A 9,027-nucleotide genomic window follows, 5' to 3' on the forward strand; every position below is an offset into this window, starting at 1 on the left:
TTTCCCCTCTGTTGTTCCATAAAGTGCTCAAAGCCCAGGGTATTTCATCAGAGGAAAGCTCTAAACCAGTTTTTCTCCTCAAATGTTTCTAATTGCTTTCAGGTGTTGTCAGGAATGCATCCATTGACATCCTTTATTATGTCACATAAATCAAGCTCAGAGTCATCAACAGTGTTCCCACTTTGCAAAACCGGGCTGTTTTGGCCAGTCTGAGAGGACGCAGGAAATGTACTAGTGCTGCCGGACTGGGATTATCTTTGTTCAATTTCCTATTCTGCTGGTGTTTGTATTCCTCCTCTGAACAGGCTGGGAATGGGTAACAGTATTTTACAGGCTGCTGGCCAGACCATTCTCCATGGAGGTGCCTGGAAGCCCTCACCTCCCTTGAGGTTCCCATTCTTATGTTTTTCTCTTTAGCAAGGCATAGGGCACTGTATACACTACTTCATAGCTAATTTTAGTTTGCAATGTTATATAACTGTCCCTGTGACAGAAAGAATAGCACAGTGTTTACTGCTCCACCTTCTAATAGGGACAATGATCTTTGACTTCTGAAGACACACCTACACACTTAGATCCCTATCATAGTTTTCTGCACAGTTCTTGGGACCTTTTCATCTCTGCTGTTTCAGCTCTAGCTGATTCTCACCATCTTGATATCTGAAACAGCACCTCTGATTCACTGTTTCCAGTGCTTGCAATGCTGTTGTCACCTTTTTGATTTTTTTTCTAAGTTTGGCTCTTGAACGCAAGAGGTTTTATATGCATCTCAGCTTTCAAGGTTGTAAAGACAAATTTAAAAAGCCTCAAAATCCAGAATGCAAATAACCCTGGTTGTTTTTTTTTAATCAATTGTATGATTTAAAAATTGATTATGTGATTTTTTCTGGCTGTGGATTTTATACACTCACATCTGGTCAAACTGCTGATATTTATCTACAAAATGAAAATCCTTTTGGCCTGACTTTTTTACCATACAAGATAGAAATCTGAGCAGTAAATACAGCACAGTGTCAAGAAGAAAGCAGTGGTGGGGCAGTACAGGAGAGAGAGGGCTTGAACATTACTTATATCTTTATATACCCATTTCTCCAGAACAGAGAAATAAAAGTGTTTTTCCTTGCCAGATAGAAAGACTCTTTGCTAGAAGCTTCTAGCACTCTCTCCTATTTAAAATACAGAGCCTGTTTTAATGTAAGTTTTCTGATTTGCACTAAATTTCTTTGGTATTGGACTGAAGATCTTAAAGGAGCAGCAGTTAACCTGGGATATTTCAAACAGACTTAGAAAAAATAATTACACCGATACAATATAGTAATAAGAGTAATTCTCTTATGTTTTAGTAGTTTTCCTGCCCCAGAAGCTTAATTGCAAAAAGGTGAGAATTGGAATTATGTTATTAATATTCATTTAGATAAAGAGAGAACATTTGTCTTCTAGGTCAGTTAAAATGACCCTTTGGTATAGCAAGTGGATATCACCAATATTCAGGATTCATGTAGTCTGGTATTTGTGTGCCTATCCCAGGTGAGCTATCTTGAATAACTCAGTCTACCTTATTCTCATTATAATGAGAGGATTCCCTCAGTCTCTTGTTTCCTTTGAAAGAACATAGCTCTTACATAACCAGTGTTTGGACTTGGAAACAGGCCAATTGACTTGTCAGAGCCACTCAAAACAGCATCCAGACGGAGGGCTGCAGAGGTCCCTGGAGATATGAATGTGATGTTCACTGCTCATGTTGTAGTGCTGTGTGCTGAGAACTCCTCAGTAACAGTAGTCCCTCTAGGGCAGCATTCAACAACCATTTCAGGCTGTGGGCTGGAATGATCCATCTTAGGTTAGAAGCAGACAGGTGGGCCATAGGATGTAGCCACCACCTCTGCCACTAGCATAGGAGATAGTGCTTGCCCCTGAATCCTGCAAAGTCTTCCATCCATGGGCAGGATCAAATGGGCCAGATTGGCCTGTGGGCCATAGGCTGCTAACTCCTGCCTTAGAGAATTGGGATGTCTCTCTTTCCCTCAGCATTGCTGATTACACACATGCAAATTGCTTTTCCTTCTACTTAACTTGATTTTGGTTTCAAGCTATCCCCTACCTGCCATCATAAACACATGCAGTTTTTCTGGGTATATGATTCTCTTCTTCATCCTTTAATGCTGTGAGATTCAGGGTGTGAATACACAACATGTTCCCCTGGGTGTTGTCTACTTCAGATTCTTACTTGGAATAAAATTGCACAGGTGTCCAGAGTGGACATTCAACAGCCTTATGGGTAAGCGCTAGAATAGTTGGTAATAGCCTGTTTGCATTGACCTGTGGGATAGCTGGGAGGGATAATGACTAGATCTGTGAACATAGGACTGGTGAAGTAATGTACTCCTTGCTTGCTGAGGGCTAACTTTACTCCAGAGTGGAGAGAGAAACATGGGTGTGAGGCTACATGTTGTGTATCTCCTCCACTTTTACCCCAAGGTAAATGTTTTGTGGTATTCAACATCTTTCTTCCTAAAAAATCAGCGGTCCATATTTGGATGCCTAGAGCTCCTTCAGCAGTGTAAGAATGCAGCCAAGCACCCAAGCTAGCTGTCACACACAGGGGCATTGGTGACTTCTGGTTGCTGTTGCCACCATTGGTGTGATTTGTGTGGTAGTAGCGGCAGCTGTTTTTCTTTCTGTACCCTCTCCCCAAGTTAGCACCCAGAACACCTGCTCAGGTTGTCCCACCCCTGTTACCCTACTGAGCAGCACCCTATAGTGCAAATGGGTATGTGGACTCTCTACAGGCAGTCAGTACTGCCCTGTTTGCTCAACTTGCCACAGAATTGTGGTTTGCAATACATTAGGTTTATCAGACTATGCATTGTTCTGGGTTATCTAAGGTAAACTAATCTGCAGTTTGTTTCCCCGTATGCTCTTCTTGTTTATATTGCAAAGAGTGAAATACACTCTTATCAACATTTAAATAGTGTTCTGCTTGCTTATTTTGGCTTTCTCTGTAGCTGTGGGATGAGTACGCTCCTCTATTGTCTAGCTTCACATCTGCTCTTTGAGAAAAGCATACTCTAATGCCTCTTGATGTAGGCCCTAAAGGAACCAGTTCTACTACTGACTTGCTCTGTGGCTTTGGGTATGTGGCCTAACCTTGTTCTCCCTCAGTTTCCATCAATGAAATGAGAATACTACTTGCTTCTATTACCAGAACGCTAGTAAGGCTTTACTGATCAGTGCACGTAAAGTGCTATGAGATTATCAGGTGAAAAGTAGGATATAGATGCAGAATATTTATTATATCACACTGATTTGGGGAAAGATTCATTTATGGCTTTGGCTCTGACCCTGCAGTCGGGTCTATACAGATACACATGTACTTCTGGATGCTTCTGAGAAGTTCAGCTGTTTAGAGGAAACAGACTATTGATGAGCTCTGAATTTATAACAGATCTTGTTATTAGTCCTTAAGGGCATGATCTTGCATGTATGTTATTAAATTTGAAATACTCATCGCTCAAAATGATCTAGATTTTCCAGTGTGGTATTCTAATACTCCTCTGTTCTAATGATGCCTTATCCTTAGCAAATTTCATAAGAACACTCTGAATTTTTGTACCAAGATCATTAAGGAACTTAATAAATCAGACTGGTCCAAAGACAAATCCTTAAGGAACATCACTCATACTTTCATTCAGTGCAACAGTTCTCCTCCCAGCACCACACACTATCATCTTCCCTGTAGGCAAATCATTGTCTACCTTTTAACTCTTACATGAATCTCCATATTCTCCAGCTTAATTAATAATTTCCCACAACTTCAACTTAGCTGTACCTCAGTTATGTCCAACTTAACTTATTTATTTTAAAGCAAGAAGAAATAAGCCTTATAGCATTATATCGTAATATGATTTCCTGGAGGATCCCAAATCTATGAAACGAGCTGTGTTTATCCAATAATGCAAGGAGATATAGCTGCTTTCAGTATTACAGTACTTATCAGAGTTCAGAACCCTGCACAGATGTATGGCAGTTTAATATTAGTCTAACTCAGTGACAGCTCTTAAACAAGCATGTCATGTTACAAACAAAATAGAGGTGTTACTGGCATACTTGACTGTCATTTATCTTGTCACTGTGGTTATTAGGGAAACAATAGCACCTTGACCTTCAAGTCGATTCCCAGTATCAAAGGAAGTGACCTCTTAGTCCTGGTGTAGTAATGACAGAAAAGTTTGGGCACTCTTTCCTCCTCCTCCTCTTCCTTAAACTGATCTGTAACACTAATGAGAGACATCTTCCCCCTTCATTTACCCTGACTGCTTCCTGCCACCTGCCTCATACCATCTGCTGCAGTTGAACCCTTTCTCCCTTGCTTTATTCAGGAACTGATTTGCGTTTCATGCCTGTGAGACTGGTTGGCTTGCTCTTTTGTTATTTTGCCTGAGGTACATTCTTCTGCTGTGGGTGGTGTAACATAGAAAGGTAGAGGGAGGGACCCAGATATAAATGACGGCACAAAGAGGTAGCAAGGGTAGAATCACAGCTGATACTGAGTAAGGTGTGGTAATGGAAGGTAGGGCATGGGAAATGACGACAGGGTGCTGAATCCCTGGCACAGGAGTGGGGCGTTCCCTTAGCATGAAGCACTGCTCTGCAGGGTATTTGGCAGCCAGGTTTCAGGGGAGATTTTGGGCTATGTCTTCACTTCTCAAAGGAGGTGTCTTGTTACACCAAGGTAGCTATGATGCAGGCCTTGTGGTGGCAAGGCAGTGTAGTTTTTATCTCATTATTGTTGCTAGTCAAGGTAAGCCCTATATAGGGGAGAAATGGTATTAACCTGCACTAGCTAGGTTGTAACAGAAACTACCTTTGTCTTGTATTCAGGCATATTTCACAGTGAAACGGGTAACTAGATGTGAAAATGGGCCTTTCTGGACAATGAAAGCAGAGCCTGAGATTTGCTTTGCCCTCATCAGACCTCCTGTACAGCTCCCACTAGTAGAAAGCAAGGCTAGAACAGCCAAGGACACATGCACACCTTCCTCTGCTGTTCCTCATGGTGAGGGGCTATGGTAAGAGCAGCTGAGAGTTCGCACACAACCCATTCTCCCATGTCAATCCCTACAGTGACTGCTGCTAAAATGGGAGACTTTCTGACACCCTTACTGCAACAGAAGTAGTTCTGGGCTTCCCCATAGCCTGTATTCCTGTCATTTCCTGTAATGACACCAGTGAGGAAAGGCTGAGTCCATAGTTACTTGAGAACCTCCCGACAGAGTCTGTTATTAAGGACTGGTCTCCACACAGTATTTTATAAATGGAAATTTCCACATACCTGCATCTGCCTTGGGGTAGGGGTTGTCACTTTATAACAATACTGGTATAAAACTTGTACAGATGAGCCCTCGTTATGTTTATTTTTATTTATTCATTGGATTGATATGCTGCCCTTCTCAGAAAGGCCCATGGTGGCTTACAGTAAAAGAGAAAAAGAATGACAGAAACAGAATACAATACTGAAATAAGAAAAATGAACTCCCCTTCTCACCCCCAACCCCCAAAATCAAAAGCAGTTCACTCCACCCCACCATCTGCTCCCTGCCTCTGGCCCAAGAGAGTGCCAACCAGCCCAATTCAGTCTTCTTTCTCAATCCACATGCCACACCCCCATAAAAGACAGCAGTTCTCCCTCACTCATTTTCCCTCGTGTCCCTATCCACTGCCATTCATTTCGCAGCCCCGCAGGGCCTTACTATGCCAGGCCATGTCCCTGTCTTTCAGAGGGGGCTATGGCTGTCTCCAAAACCTATTTGCAAAGTCTGGAAACTTACAGGAAACATGGGCTATCATGACACCCCTATATATCTGATTCTGTTGTCTTCAACTGCACTAACCAGGCTGCTGTCAAGTTGTAGAAGGAAAAAAGTTTTAAAAAATATGGAATTTAAATGAAGCAGTTGGGTCAGAATTTAATGCTAAAGCTTTTCAGTTGCCATGGTTCTCTTCCCCTCCATGCTAGAAGAGGAACAGCAGAAGCAATCTACTCAAGTGTTTAATGGGGGACCTCTGATAATCATTTCTCTGGCATTTATAAAGCCATGTTATCAGCTTCAGTTGGGATAGGGGTAACATTCTCAGGGGTGATGTTTGTATCCTTTTATAAAACTGTAACTGCAATAGACTATCCTGATAAAATATACGGAAGAAGGGGGAAGGACTGACTTTCCTGTCCTTTCTTTTCTCTCTTCTGGGTTCTGTTTTAGTTTTTGCCACCATTTGTAACAGCATCAGTGTATCAGGAGAAAGGAATTATACAAGCTAGGAATTCCTCCTTTTAGAAAACTGTGTGGATGGAAAATACAATTACAGCAGTTTAAAATTATACCAGTTTACTGCAGCTTATACTGAACCAGTTCTGCTTCTGGTGAACTGCTTCATCAGTTCACTTCTGTCTCATTCAGGTTACAGTAGGTTAGCTCCTCTTATGCTGATAGAGGCATGTACTAACAATGCAGAGTTACATTAGTCCAGCAGATGTGCTCTCCTGAGCAGCCACCCCTAACCCTCTTAAAACAGAATACTGTTATGTTTGTCCACAGCTGTTGTCATCTCACCTCCCCTAGCCAGAACTTAAGGGCAATGTTACATGTCTTAGTTCCTTCTTTCCTCCTACTCCTCTACAGACATGTTTGTAGGTCTGGAAAGTAAGGTATTTGGGAGTAGTAGGGAAGTTGGCTCAGAACAGCTTCACTTACTTTGTGTATGCACATGCTCATACAACTCTTTTTGTAGGCTTTCAGATAGGTTTATTTCTGCATTCTCACTCTCTTGCCTGAACTGTGTTCCAACACATAATTGCCATGAGACTTTATGCTCTTATATCAATGCTCTCATGAGACAGCCACCTCAGTTCCTTCTCTCATTTTGATTGACTTTAACCACTGTGTTGAAAAGGATTGTTTCAAAAGTAGGATGTAGGAGGAGACACGGTCCTATCTCTCCTGAAGGAAGGCTTTCCTTTTAGGGCTTGGACTTGAGGAGAAGAGACCGACCTGGTTCTCTAGAAAGATGAGCTGGAGCCCTCTTCAATTATTCAGTATGTAACAGTTGTTAGTTCTGACACAGAGCTGCTGCAGTTTAGGTCACAGGTGTGGGATGTGGATTATAAATTTAAAAAAAAAGAGCAGTGTAATGGGATCCTCCTCACATATGTGACTGCTTTCAGAGCTGGATCATTGCCATAGCCTTCTGACATTCTCGCACAAACCTTCTGCCTTGGGATCCCTCTGAAACATTGGATCTTGGTCTGACCTAAATGGCCTCTTTACACATAAACAGGTAGTCTCTAATTAGAATGACACATGAATATTAAGAACTTAGTACTTTTTAATCTTCAAGGACAAAATTAGCTAACTCTCAGAACATCTCCATCAAGAAAATTGACAGTGTCCCTAACTTACTACTGAGAAACTGAAGCACTATAGTTAAGTCTAATACTTTCAGACTTGGACATCTACAGTTGGGCACCAACATCCACAGTTGGTGTTTCGATTGCCAGAGGAGCTGGGCACTCACAACTGCTACAGAAAGTCAGATGGAGTGATAAGTACCCAGCAACTGTGAAGATCAGTTCAGTTATTTAAATGCCTATAGTGGGGTTTAGTTGCCTAACTTTAGACATCTGCTTTGAAAATTTTGGCTCAACTAACTTGCCCACACCCACAGAGAGTGACAGTCAGGGTGAATCTGAGGATCTTTTGACTCCCAGTTGTGTTTTCAGATCAGTGTTACAAATTTCTTCCTTCCCATCTTACAATAGAACTGAGAATTCATGTTCTGCCTCCTGCTTTTGGAGCCTCCCATGGCACTACAATATCTCTGTACTGGAGGTGATGATAACCTTTATAAATGAAAATGTCGAGAGACACACTATCGCTTTCTTCTCAGAAGGAACTAATGATAAAAGAGGCATAGTTCACAAAAGTGTAATAAACATATGGTAACAGTATATTACAGTTCGGCCCCCATGCTTTTTTTTTACTGGAAGAGCCTGTGATAACTCACCTCTACTCCATTTTACAATGATTCATTGTCAGAGCTGCAGAGAGACACAAGGCAGAATAAGTTTGACTGCAGCAATCAATGTCCCTTTGGACGCTTTGTCATGACCTTACTCATCTATGCTCCAAGAACCTTTTAGTGCCCTTCTTCACTAGGCTGGGTGCTTGCCTCAGATTGATTTTTTTCCCCCCATTTTGGAAAACTCTAGGCAAAACACTGCAGCCTTTTCATTTTTCACATGTAGAAATATCTTATTTTTTTAGCAGCAAAGTATCTCCAAAGCTCTTACCCTTACGAAACATATACAAGTCTCACCCCAAACCATACACTTTCCCCTAGCCTCATTTCAGAGTTTCTAAAAAACAAACAACAACAACAAAATCAGCCTCCAGCAGACACGCAGTATGAAAATTTTCAGCCCAAATAGCTACCATTTGTCAGCTGCAAATAACTGAAAAGAAAGTTTTATAATGGGAAATATTGGACAACCTGAATTATAGGTGATGCTACCAGTGGCAGCCTTTTATTGATTTATAATTGTGCTTAGCCTTTACCAAAACAATTCCATGTTTCAGAATCCAAATGCTGTACATGGAATTTGCATTTGATGGAAGATTTTTCTGTTTGCTGCTATCTAAACTACCAATGTTTTCACAAGATCAGAATTTCCCATGAAATGGAAAATCTGTTTTCCAACCTGCTCTAGGTACAAGGTACAACTGGTCAGTATTAACTTCATGTTAACAGTGTTTCTGGGCCATGAATTTATCTGCAGAGTAAGTCACTAGGCACTGCAAATTTCCCTTTACTTTCCCATCAATGCCCAGACTCTAGCCAAGGGACCTCAAGGTTCATCTAGTCCAGCCCCTGCTCAGATGCAGGATTCACTGTTTATAGATGATTCAGCCTCTTCTTGAAAATCTTCAATGAAGGAAGTTCTACAGTTTCTTTAGGCAGCTGATTCCATTG

Source organism: Crocodylus porosus, unplaced genomic scaffold (genome assembly GCF_001723895.1).
Source record: "Crocodylus porosus isolate Cpor-Errol unplaced genomic scaffold, CroPor_comp1, whole genome shotgun sequence".
Taxonomy (NCBI): domain Eukaryota; kingdom Metazoa; phylum Chordata; order Crocodylia; family Crocodylidae; genus Crocodylus; species Crocodylus porosus.